The sequence below is a fragment of the Mesoplodon densirostris genome, chromosome 4 (genome assembly GCF_025265405.1).
Source record: "Mesoplodon densirostris isolate mMesDen1 chromosome 4, mMesDen1 primary haplotype, whole genome shotgun sequence".
NCBI lineage: Eukaryota > Metazoa > Chordata > Mammalia > Artiodactyla > Ziphiidae > Mesoplodon > Mesoplodon densirostris.
The window spans coordinates 184,337,029-184,349,327 of NC_082664.1; the positions used below are offsets into that span (position 1 = coordinate 184,337,029).

Here is a 12,299-nt window from a genome sequence, read left to right on the forward strand (position 1 = left end):
AATTTCAAGTAAAAGTAATTATTCTTTTTTTTTTTTTTTTTTTTTTTTCTTTTTGCGGTATGCGGGCCTCTCACTGTTGTGGCCTCTCCCGTTGCGGAGCACAGGCTCCGGATGCGCAGGCCCAGCGGCCATGGCTCATGGGCCCAGCCGCTCCGCGGCATATGGGATCCTCCCAGACCGGGGCACGAACCCGTATCCCCTGCATCGGCAGGCGGACTCTCAACCACTGCGCCACCAGGGAGGCCCAAAAGTAATTATTCTTTATTTGCATCTATCAAGACAAAAGGGAGCTTTTCTTTTGCCAGTTCATGCCACCCTGATTCATTAGTTGATAAAAGACATCCTTTGCAGATTACATATACATAATTGGCCCATGATGTTCGGAGTTAAGATTTGTCATTTCAGTTTAGATTTATGTCCTAATTTATTTTCATGATTGAAAGGTATATTAGTGTATATCAGCATGGTTCATACATATTCAGAATCTACAGCTGGTTAGCTTGCTCATAAAGACTATATATCGGGCTTCCCTGGTGGCACAGTGGTTGAGAATCTGCCTGCTAATGCAGGGGACACGGGTTCGAGCCCTGGTCTGGGAAGATCCCACATGCCGTGGAGCAACTAGGCCTGTGAGCCACAACTACTGAGCCTGCGCATCTGGAGCCTGTGCTCCGCAACAAGAGAGGTCTCAACAGTGAGAGGCCCGTGCACTGCAATGAAGAGTGGCCCCCGCTTGCCACAACTAGAGAAAGCCCTCGCAGAGAAACGAAGACCCAACATAGCAAAATAAATAAATTAATTAATAAACTCCTGGGGCTTCTCTGGTGACGCAGTGGTTGAGAATCTGCCTGCTAATGCAGGGGACACGGGTTCGAGCCCTGGTCTGGGAGGATCCCGCATGCAGGGGAGCATCTAGGCCCGTGAGCCACAACTACTGAGCCTGCGTGTCTGGAGCCTGTGCTCCACAACAAGAGAGGCCACGACAGTGAGAGGCCCGCGCACCGCGATGAGGAGTGGCCCCTGCTTGCCACAACTAGAGAAAGCCCTCGCACAGAAACGAAGACCCAACACAGCAAAAATAAATTAATTAATTAATAAACTCCTACCCCCAACATCTAAAAAAAGCAAACAAACAAAAAAAACTCCTACCCCCAACATCTTCTTTAAAAAAAAAAAAAGACTATCAAAAGCGAGTTCAGACAAGATAGTGTGGATAGTTAAATGCAAATTCTATTTCATTATTGGAAGAAAATTGACCTTTGTCAATAGATTAGTTACATTATCAGTTACAAACCTAAATCCACAATGGTAAGGCAAGTAATGTAAATGAGTGAAAAGAGCTGGATTAAAAATAATACTGAGACAACTGCCAATTGATCTTTATCCTCCATGTCTGGGAGACATAAGGGAGTGGTGGAGACTGTGGAGAAGTGGAGAGTGCAGACAAATTACTACTCATCTCTAGCTAATTGTAGCCAGATCTTATCATTTTCAAGAGAAATTCAGATTTTTATAGGCAATCACCCAAATTTTAAGTATTGGCAATTTCATTGCCATAGCAGAATACAACAGACTGGGTGGCTTAAACAACAGACATTTATTTTCTCACAGTGCTAGAGGCTGGAAGTCTAAGACCAAGGGGCTGACAGGTTGGTTTATGATGAGACCTCTTTCCTGGCTTGCAGACAGACACCTTCTTGCCATGTGCTCACAAAGAGATTCATCTCTGGTGTCTTTTCCTCCTACAAGGACACTAGTCCTATGGAATTAGGGCCCCACTCTTACATGTCATTTAATTTTACTTATCTCTTTAATAGGCCTATCTATCTCCAAATATTGTCACATTGAGGGTTAGGACTTCAACATATGAATTTGGGCGTGGGGGACGCAGTTCCATAACAGCAACCATGCAGAAAAATCAAAAAGACACTGTGAGCCAGATATGGTCTTCAGCTCATCAGTCTGCAATGTCATCACCTTCATCTATTAGAATTAGAGTTTAAGTCCTGACATTAACATCCCTAAAGATGCCTGGAGCTAATCAATAAAAAAGGAAAATAATTTATGAAAAAGAGCACATGTCAAAACCATCTTGGTTCATGTAGATTCATATTATGATGTCAGCACTACAAAATGCAGCATTCAACAGGTTGACTTCCTCAAACTGACTGAAGCTTAGAAAAATTACTCTGAGGATGTAGATAATCATAATTGAGTTTAGGGTCAAAGAATAGCAGAGCTGGAGACACCTTTAGGGACAACTCCCTGCCCTCTTATCAGGCAAGTATGAAGGCTGCTCAGGACAAAGGCCTTTTCTCTTCCAAAGGTTCTCCAGGTATTTGCTTCCCATTCCCCCTCAGACAGATTGGACTAACCAGCTTATGAAGATAAAAAGAGCCTTGAGGGCTTCCCTGGTGGCACAGTGGTTGAGAGTCCGCCTGCCCCGATGCAGGGGACGAGGATTTGTGTCCCGGTCCGGGAGGATCCCACGTGCCGCGGAGAGGTTGGGCCCGTGAGCCATGGCCGCTGAGCCTGCGCGTCTGGAGCCTGTGCTCCGCGACGGGAGAGGCCTCAACAGTGAGAGGCCCGCATACCGCAAAAAAAAAAAGCCTTGAGAAATACTTTGAGGAATCAGCTTAATCCCACAGGCCAGTGTCCCCCAGGCCTCTTGCATGATACTAGTCTGGGGTATCCGTTGAAATGCAAAGTCTTGGTCCTGTCCCCATCCTACTGATTCAGAATCTCTGGGAAACCCGGAATCTGCAGACTTCCCAGATGTAGTTACTGGATTTTGGGCATGGCAAAAAAATGTATACAAGGGTTTTCTAAAAGTTAATCTGGTAGGGGTACAGTGAATAGAATACAGAGAGGCAATGAGATCAATGAACAGTTTGTTGTACTGGGCCTACCGTAAAGTAGATGGCTAAGACTAGGGAATAGGAATAGAAAGGTATCAGAACTGACAAAGTCTTAGAAGTTGGTCTCTTATACCTTAGAGAAGGAGCCCATAGTCATGAAACGAACTCTACCTCTATGCTGTTATACCATGAACTACCCCACATACCTCTACAGCAGAAATATAAGACGAGCCACTGTGTAATTTAAAATTTTCTGCTCAACATCACTGACCATCAGGGAACACAAATCAAAACCACAATGAGATTATCATCTCAGAGCCATCAGAATAGCTATCAACAAAAAGACAAGAAATAACAAGTGTTGGCAAGGATATAGAGAAAAGGGAGCCCTCCTGCACTGTTGGTGGGAATGTAAATTGGGGCAGCCGCCATGGAGAACAGTGTGGAGGTTCCTCAAAAAATTAAAAATAGAACTACCACGTGATCCAGCAATCCCACTTCTGGCTGTTTATCTGAAGAAAATTAAAATGCTAATTTTCAAAGATATATGCATCCCGTTGTTCAATGCAGCATTATTTACAATAGCCAAGATATGTAAACAACCTAAGTGTCCATCAATTGATGGACGGGTAAAGAAAATGTGCCGTAAATATATACAATGGAGTGTTAATCAGCCATACTGAAGAATGAAGTAGTGCCACTTGTTACAATATGGATGGGCCTTGAGGGCATTACACTAAGTGTAATCAGACAGAAAGACAAATACCATATGATCCATATATGTGGAATCTAAAAAAACCAAAAAAAACCCCCACAAAACTGAACTTACAGATACAGAGGACAGTTCAGTGGTTGCCAGAGGCGGGGATGTGGGGTGTTATAAAATAAATAAGTCATCAGGATGTAGTGTACAGCATGGTGACTATAGTTCATCACACTGCACTGCATATTTGAAAGTTACTAAGAGAGTTCATCTTAAAAGTTTTCATCACAAGAAAAAATTTTTGTAACTGTGTGGTGACAGATGTTAGCTAGACTTATTGTGGTGATCATTTCACAATATATACAAATATCAAATCATTATGTTGTAAACCTGAAACTAATATAATGTTAGATGTCAATTATACTTCAATAAAGTACATACATTGCATACATATATAAAATAAAATTTTCTAGTAGCTGTAGTAAAAAAAAGTAAAAATAAAACAGGTGAAATTAATTTTAATATGCTTAATTTAACCAAATGTATCTCAAATATTATCATTTAAACATTTAATGAATAAAAATTACTAATGAAATATATTACATTGTTTTTCACTAAATCTTTGAGGTTGGTGTTTTACAGTTATAGCACAGTTCAATTCAGGCTAGCAACATTTATGTGGCCACTGGGTACCATGTTGGTATGTCTTAAGTCTTATACACTTGGTTAGGTTAAGGGGTTTCTTTTACCAATACTGTTCCAATTTATGTGAGTTTTCACTATTTCTTTGGGTTATGCCAGATCATCAGGCATCGTGTCTTAGTGCTTTTTCTCCTTCTGACAGACCTCCCAGAGTCATGCTATTTCTGTTGGCGTGATGCCTTTTTAAATTCAAATTGATATGAATTTCAAAGGCAACTCATCTAGAAGACCATGGTCAACATTATATTTTGTGTACAGTTATTTTTAGTTTTTTTATTGTGGTAAAATATACACAACATAAAATATACCATTTCAACCGTTTTTTAAATTGTACAGTGCAACAGATTAAGTGCATTCACATTGCTGTGTAACCATCACCACCATCCATCTCCAGAATGCTTTCATCTTCCCAAACTGAAACTTTGCACCCTTTAAACACCAGCTCCTAACCTCCCCTCCTCCAGCCCCTAGAAACCACTTTCTGTCTCTATAAATCTGACCTCCCTAGCTACCTCATGTAAGCGGACTCATACAATATTTGTCTTTTTGTGTCTGGTTTATTTCATTCAGCACATTGTCTTCAAGGTTTATCCATGCTGTAGCGTATGTCAGAATTTCCTTCCATTTTACAGGGCAATAATATTTCATTCTGTGCACATACAACATTTTGTTTATCCATCCATCCACTGGTGGTCGCTTGGGTTGTTTCCATCACTTGGCTATTGTGAATAATGCTGACATAAGCATGAATGCACAAACATCTGTTCAAGTCCTTGCTTTCAATTCTCTTGGGTATACACCCAGGAGTGGAATAGCTGGATTTGGATAAAATTATTTTTAAAGCCTACTTAGTCAAACCTATAATAAGAAAAGGTGGTTCGGGGCATCCTTACCAGCAGAGTCAGTGGACTTGAGATACACTCCACAGCGTCTCTAGCAGGGACTCTATTTTTTAAGCATCCCAACAGTTTCACAGTCACTGACTCATGGACAAAGAATCCTCTCAAGTTACCTCAGCCAGTACAGTATATTTTTAATTCTGAATGAGCCAAGTTCTCCCAGTGTGTGATTCAGTGGGTGCAAATTAAGCATTTAAGAAGATACAGTCATACTTTTGGAAAAACAGTAAGGTCTCTTAATGGTGCCACTAAATCTACCAAAATGGCCTAAAAAATGAACCCAACTCTCAAAAGTTCCACTGTGAGGTGTTTAGGTTGTGCTAAAAAGCAAATGTGAGTTTTCTGCAACTCCCATGTACAATTCAGCACTTTTAGAGAGAAAAAGAGGCTGAAGGGCTCTGAAAAGTTTGTGCTGGGGCTGTGAGAAATATTTCTAGGCTGGGAGCTGCCCTAAGAATCTGCTCAGTTTGCACTGCGGATGTGGTCCAGGCACATAAAGATGGCGAGCGTGGTCCCTGACAGCTTGCAAATGCGTCCCCTCCGCTGCAGAAAAACGCTGGCCCCAACCAACCCGTGTACTGCTTGAACCTTGTGGACACATGGGGAGGATGTCACGGTTGGCCCCCGGTTTTGCTTTGAAGGGAATGTGTTGTTTTTTTCAGCTCTGATGGTCCTTCCTAATCTGCACTCGCAAGGTGTAAAACATTAAGGCAGCACCTTAATTATTTTGTCCCGTTTGAAGCAATAGACAGCTGCTGACGCTGATTTAAAACAGAAGACAAGCGACCCCACTGTAATATCCGATGTTAGTTTATTTGGATTATTCTCTGAAACTGAACTGACCATGAGCTCCGACAACAGAGGTGAAGGCCTAGAGGGAAGGCGGGTCTTCCTTCCCGCCTGGAGCGTCGTGACACTGCGGACACGTGCGCCCCTCGGACTCGGGCAGACCCTGCACGGGGCCCAGGGGTGCTTGGTGCGCTCCCGTGCGCCCACTCTGGCTGCGTGGCCCTTTCACCCGGGAGGGTAACGATGTGAGCGCCTTCCTCAGGAAGGGTATTTACTCACGCCCTCTGGGCGGAGCACTGACGTTTCAGAGTTAGGCTGAAAGAATTCCTTAGGAGCTGTAGACAACCCTCGATTCTTTTTTCTTTTTTAAAAACAGCTTTGTTGTTGAGGTTTGATTGATACATAAAGAACTGCACGCTTTTAACATGCGCGACTTGAGGAGTCTGGTCATGCCAAACAGCAGTCTCGCGAGCACCACAGTCCAGGCAGGAGAAGCACCAACGCCTCCCAGAGCAGAGGCACACGCAGGCCCGACTCACTTTGTTGCAGAGCAGAAACTAGGACACCCTCGCCCAGCAGCTAGGCTCCAGCAAAGGTGTTAAAGCAGAAAACCGAAAGCGCCTCCCGGAGTCTGCCTGTCGCGTGTGTGCGTGCGTGCGTGCGTGTGTGTGTGTGTGTGTGTGTGTGTGTGTGATGGCAGCGGAGGGGCACTTGCCGTGAGCGCGTCTGAACCGCACGCCGCCGGGACCGCGCGGCCCATCTCAGCACTTGGTCCTGCGGCGGAACTCGGACCCCCGCCCCCGGCAGCCGCTGCCATGCGCTCTGCTTCTGCGACCCCGCCCGCTTTCGCAGCCTCACGGCAGTGGGATCGGGCCGCGTTCGGCCTTTGGGACTGGCTCATTTCGCCGAGCATCGCGTCCCCCGGGAGAAAGCCCTCCATCCGCTGTCGCCCGTCAGCTGCAGCCCGGCCTCCTCACGGACGACCTCCGTGCCCTCGTCTCGGCCCGCTCACTCCTCCACGTATACTCTGCTGGGACTCCGCTCAGAAAAGCCGCCAGCGCTGACTCCGACGTGCAAAAGCGTGCGTAGCTTCAAGTTTTACCCGCCTCCCCCGACGGAGGCCGAACGTGACCTTGCCAGCTGGGGGGCGGGGGGCGGCGGGTCTCCCGGGTGAAAACAGCCCCTCCGGCTGGGCGGCGGCCATCTTCTCACAGCGCACATTTACAGGAGGAGTCGCGCTGCACGCCTTAAAGAGATGCGATCGTTGCCCATCACACGTCAGGAAAGCGGACTTTTAAAGGCCCGAGTAGCGTAAAACGGCGCCTCTGCGCGGACGCCGCATTCTTGGGGCTGTCCTCGCCCCGGTCCCGGGCGCCAGGGCCCCTGCAGGCAGCGCGACGCCCGGTCCAGCGCTGCCTCCCCCGCACCCCGGGGCCGCGGCCGGGGACTCGGGGGCTGCCCGGGCTCCGGCCGCCGAGCCGCACCTGCTGCTGGGCGGGCTCCGGACCCCGCCCGGCCCTCTACCGGCTTCTTAGGTCCCACAGGCTCCCAAGTAGGCCCAGCATTGGGGGCGCCTCTTTCCCGCCTCTGCCCGGCGCTCAGCCCTCCCAGAACAGAGGCGCTTACTCTCCCCTGTGTGGCTGCACTTCTGGACACATGTTCGCCTTCGTCCTCCCTGAAGCCAAGCCTGCAAGCTTGTGATGTAGGAAGTCTGCTGGGAAAGGTCTGAGAAAACACCCTACTCCTGCCTGAAAGTCTGATTTCTTGAGACTACGATGCACCTACCAACTTTATATTAAAAGTCCAGTTTGAAACTCAAAGCTGAGCAAGGGTTTCTTTTGTTCTGGGTGGCGTTCTGTCTCCCCTTCCCTGTAAAAAAACTGTCTTCAGCTTCTTGGCTCAATGGAGGGGAAGCTGCAGGGTTTTAAAAACAACCAACTAACCGACCAAACCAACCAACACAGAAACCAGTTCTGGAACGACTAAGGAGGAAAGACACATTGTACGGCATTTCAAAATCTTGCCCACTGTAATTGGCCAAGCTAAACTGTTTCTCTTCCCCCACATATGCCGGACGGCCCTGCTTCCACATCTTGCCTGTGTTGCTCCCTTCCCTTCAAATACATCCAAGAATTCAGTTTTGACTTCACACTTGCTTTGCTGTTGTCTGGCTTTTCACATTGGTTGGTGAGAAATTTTTCCTTTGATTCCTGATGTATTAAAAGCAAGTTAGCGATGAAAACTACTTCTTACTGATTCTGGAGCTGAACTTATACGCCACACAGTTTCAAAATGAATGAAACACAAAACGTTATGTACGGCGGGGAAACTGTATAACCCGACGCCATCTCCTAGTGACTGAAAGTCCTCTGGTTTGTGAGGGTGATTTTACCCACTAAGATTTAGACAAGACTGGCTTGAACCTCTAGAGAGTGACAAACCCAACACTCTTTGAGTATTTCCAGGAATTCCTGAGCAGGACATATTCTTCCAAGTCACCTCACGATTCTGGTCATTGCTTGCTTCCTCTCAGTGTTCAGTTCTTCCCAGCCTCACCTCTGGCTGCTGCTCCCCTCTCCTTCCTCCCTTCCTGCCCTTGTGAGCACAGATATGTAACACAACTCCTTTTCTCTGATTTCTGAAAAATGCCACCCATCCAAGACAAGTATGAGTGGGAGCCATTTGCGGAAGATTCTGGGGTTTGAGCAGCACTGAAGAAAGCGTCCCTCTGTGAGAGCAGCCTCAGCGCTGTCTCCTAGCCCTTCTCTCCATCAAGAACCTCCCACTCCTGGGCATCTATCCAGAGAAAACTCTATAATTTGAAAAAATACATGCACCCCAATGTTCATAGCAGCACTATTTACAATAGCCAAGACGCAGAAACAAACCCAAGTGCATATCAACAGATGAATAATCAAAAAAAATTATATATATATATAATGTCTCATATGTATATATGCCATTCTATATATAATGGAGTATTACTCAAGCATAAAAAAGAATGAAATCTTGTCATTTGCAGCAACATGGATGGACCTAGAGATTATCATACTAAGTGAAATAAGTCAGCAGAGAAAGACAAATATGATTTTGCTTACATGCTGAATTAAAAATAATACAAATGAATCTATACAAAACAGAAACTCACAAAGAAAACAGACCAAAGGGAAAGGGGGGAGGGATAAATAAGAAGTATGGGGTTAACAGATACAAACTACTGCACATAAAATAAAAAAGCAACAAGGATTTACTGTATAGCCCAAGGAACTATATTCAATCTCTTCTAATAACCTATAATGGAAAATAATCTGAAAAAAATACATATATATACACACATAACTGAATTACTTTGCTGTACACCAGAAACTAACACAATATTGTAAATCAACTATATTTCAATTTAAAAAAAAAAAAAACCTGTCACTGACATCACCTGCCTTGTTGGGCTCTCTCTCCCTCACCACCTATGTCTCTTCCCAGAGTCTCGCCTATTCCCAGCAGCAACTCCTGGCCCTAGTGATGCTATCTTCAGAGATTTAAAGGTTTCTGTATCAATTAGCTTTTATTGCTTCACCCCCCACCCCCGTTCCAAACAACTATGCATTTAGCTCGTGAGTCTGCTGGGCAGCAATTTGGACTGGACCCAGCTGGGCACCTCAGGCGTCTGCTGGCAGTGGCAGACTGGCTTTGTTTTTAGAGGCTGGGCTCTCGTATGTCTAGGGCCTCAGCGGGACAGATGGGCTGACTTGAATCTGCCCAATGCAGTCTCTCACCCTCCTTGTGAACGGAGGTTGGGGTGGGTTCCATGAGGAAAACCAAAAGCACCCAAGGCTTCTTGAAACTTAGGAACAACTGGTTCACCAACGCTTCACTGCATTCTATCGGTCAGAACAAGTCAAAGGTCTCCACTCAATGGCGTGAGCTACAAGTCACACTACAGCAGGTGTGCCTATAGCAGGCTACTTACTACAGGTTTCTTCCTTCTCTGATAGAGAGGGATTTAATTCTCTGTGCCTCACTCTGAACCCGTCCACAACAAATCCTCAGGGCTATCTCTCCACAATCAATAGTCCTTAAATTGTTTTTACAAAAATTACATTTTCCCCCTCAGAGGAATTTTGTGGCCACCTCTTAAATTTCTGGGTTGTTTCTTCCCAAGAACACGTAGAAATAGTGCCTGTGTGTGTGTGTGTGTGTGTGTCAACAGGCAGGGGGTTGTTAAAAATAAGTCATTGTTTTGGCTCCTGGGATTATGATGATAATTTAATTTTTAATTTTCAAGACATGCTATTATAGTGTCTTTAAGATAAGCCAACAGTATAAATACATATTTACAGCTGCTTTATTTTGTTTTATTCAACACAGAAGTACAATGAGGACATGCATCCTAATACTCCAGTGTAGTGATCAGACAGGTTTCTAACTATCCTGATACTTGCTGTAGAAAATAGGTCACACACAAACTGCGAAATAGATTTAAAGTCCACTGGGGATAATTAATTGTTACAAAATGCATCAGAAGGCAAAGATCCTTTCTAATTCAATTTTCAATAATGGCAGAGTTCATAAAGAACTAAAAGAGAACTGAAACTTCTGTGAAAGTAATAATAAAAAAAAGGCATAAAATTCCTTTCCTAAGGAAAAGGAAAGAAGCTGATGAGGAAAAAAATAATCAGTTCTGGGAAAGCAAATTTCAGCAAGTTTAGGGCACTGGCAAAAAAAAAGACTTGGGAAGAAAGGAGTCCAAAGAGCTGGATGGCCTTTAAACAAACAATTTTGGCAGGTGAACAAACTGTATGGGACATGAAGGACAGGGAACAGCCTGCCAAATTGGCAAAACGGAACTATGCAAAGTTCTGAAAGGCAAATTAGGGAACTAAGAAAGGATGTCCAGCCAGATCACCAAGGATGAACAAATGTGTAGGGACCACATCAAAAGTGAGACAGATAATACAGTGTAGGTAGACATAAAAGACATCAGAAAGTAGTTAATCGGCTGCACTAATAAAAACCAAGTTATTATTGACTATGTTATCATTTGGTTGAATAACCACCCCTGGATTTCACATTTTTCCGTGCAAGCCTGTTGCCTGGCACCATAGGAGGCCTTTTGGAAGAAGGATTACCGTGGCTGTGTGATCATCGAAGGTGAGGACGCTCCGATTTCAATAACCCTGGATGACACCAAGCCAGATGGATCGCTGCCCGCCATCATGGCTTCATCCTTGCCTGAAAAGCTGACCACCTTGCTGAGGTCCATAAAGAAATAAGGAAAATCTGTGCATTCTACGCCAAAGGGCTAGGATGGATCCCCAGAAGCTTTACAGCCGGTGCGCTATGACAAGAGGAAGGGGTATGAGGAGCAGTGCTCCGGGGGCCGGCACACTCCTTCCCCCTGGGCTCAGGGCTCAGGACAGCACAGAAGGGCGATTCGCCAGCCCGTAGGCAGCATTTGCTTTCCTGGCACGGAGACTGCCACACAGTGAAGCAGAGAACGGGCAGCCAGAGAGGTCTTGAATGCTTTGGGGAAGGTGGCAAAGAAAGACATATGAGTCCAAGAACCTGAATCAGAGGATGCTGCAGCTGTAGACACCACCCACACCTTCTGGGAGAGGAACCTGCTTCCTGTGACAGGCCTGTTGAAGATCATCAGATTTTCCACATCGATAACTGCCCTGTGGTTTGTGGTGTACAAATTCAGGCTGCTGACCCAATCCTGAAGTTTCAGTTTCATGCTTTCTGCTTTCTCTTTCCCAGCATCATAACAAGGAAAATATTGACAAATTTAAAGGCTATGTCATCGGATTATCTTTAAGTGCACTGATTTAACCCCTCAGTTTAATCTCAGTGTATCACCTCCTTAATTTCAGTAAGATCAAGCTCCATCCTGTGATTTGTCTGTAGACCAACTTGTGTTGATTAGTAGAAAATAACTCTGTTATCAATTTCCTAATTTCAAGAAGTTAAAGTTGATGTGCTTATAAGAAACAAAAAAATCATTATATAGTATATTAATATATGTTATATATGATATCATTATAGAATAGTGGTATCATTGTTATCCCATTTTACCTGTGTTCACTCAGTCCTCAGACTAGACCTAGGGGGATTGGTAATATTTATTACCCCATTTTACAGAGGAGGAAACTGAGGCACAGATACTAAGGCTATTGGTTTTTGAAGGCGTTTGAAGTGGCAGAAGTTTTTCCTTGGTAAGTTACTGAGTAAAAGTCATGCGTCATAACTTCACACTTACTCGTCTCTTTTACTTTCCTTGAACATTCTTCTGTGTTTCAACTGAGTACTAAGTACCCACCAAATAGGGTACTTAGCACTCAGCTGAAACAC

General features: G+C 44.8%; 1 pseudogene; it reads left to right on the forward strand.

Annotated features, from left to right (window-relative positions):
• The first annotated feature begins 9,756 nt into the window (after nt 1-9,756).
• Nucleotides 9,757-11,671, forward strand: LOC132488228 (amine oxidase [flavin-containing] A-like; annotated as a pseudogene).
• The last annotated feature ends 628 nt before the right edge of the window (nt 11,672-12,299 follow it).